The sequence below is a fragment of the Hylobates moloch genome, unplaced genomic scaffold (genome assembly GCF_009828535.3).
Source record: "Hylobates moloch isolate HMO894 unplaced genomic scaffold, HMol_V3 SCAFFOLD_10, whole genome shotgun sequence".
In the NCBI taxonomy this organism is placed as follows: Eukaryota; Metazoa; Chordata; class Mammalia; order Primates; family Hylobatidae; genus Hylobates; species Hylobates moloch.
In genome coordinates, this window is record NW_026652285.1 from 86,651,324 (window position 1) to 86,651,682 (window position 359).

The following is a 359-nucleotide window of genomic DNA, read 5'->3' on the forward strand; positions in this document are numbered from 1 at the left end:
ATGGCGACCAAAAGACAGGAACTATTTGTAGATGCCAGCCTCTGTAGAAGAGCTCAGGTAAAGGACAGAGCTACATTTACTGACAACAAACTATGTATCAGGTTGCTTAGCACACATTGCTTTATTCAGTCCTTACAAACACATGTGAGATAGTGTTCTCCCATTCAGAACTGAGGAAATTGAGGCTCAGAGGCTGAAAGCCATTCATTGAAGACCACACAAGACTGATCTGAACTGAGGTCTGTCTGACTCTAAAGTCTCCATGAGTTGGAGAGATTGTGGGAGTAGCTGTGCTCAGGTTGAGGCAGGTGGTGGAAGTTGTTTTAAAAGTGCACAGATGGGCCAGGCGCGGTGGCTCA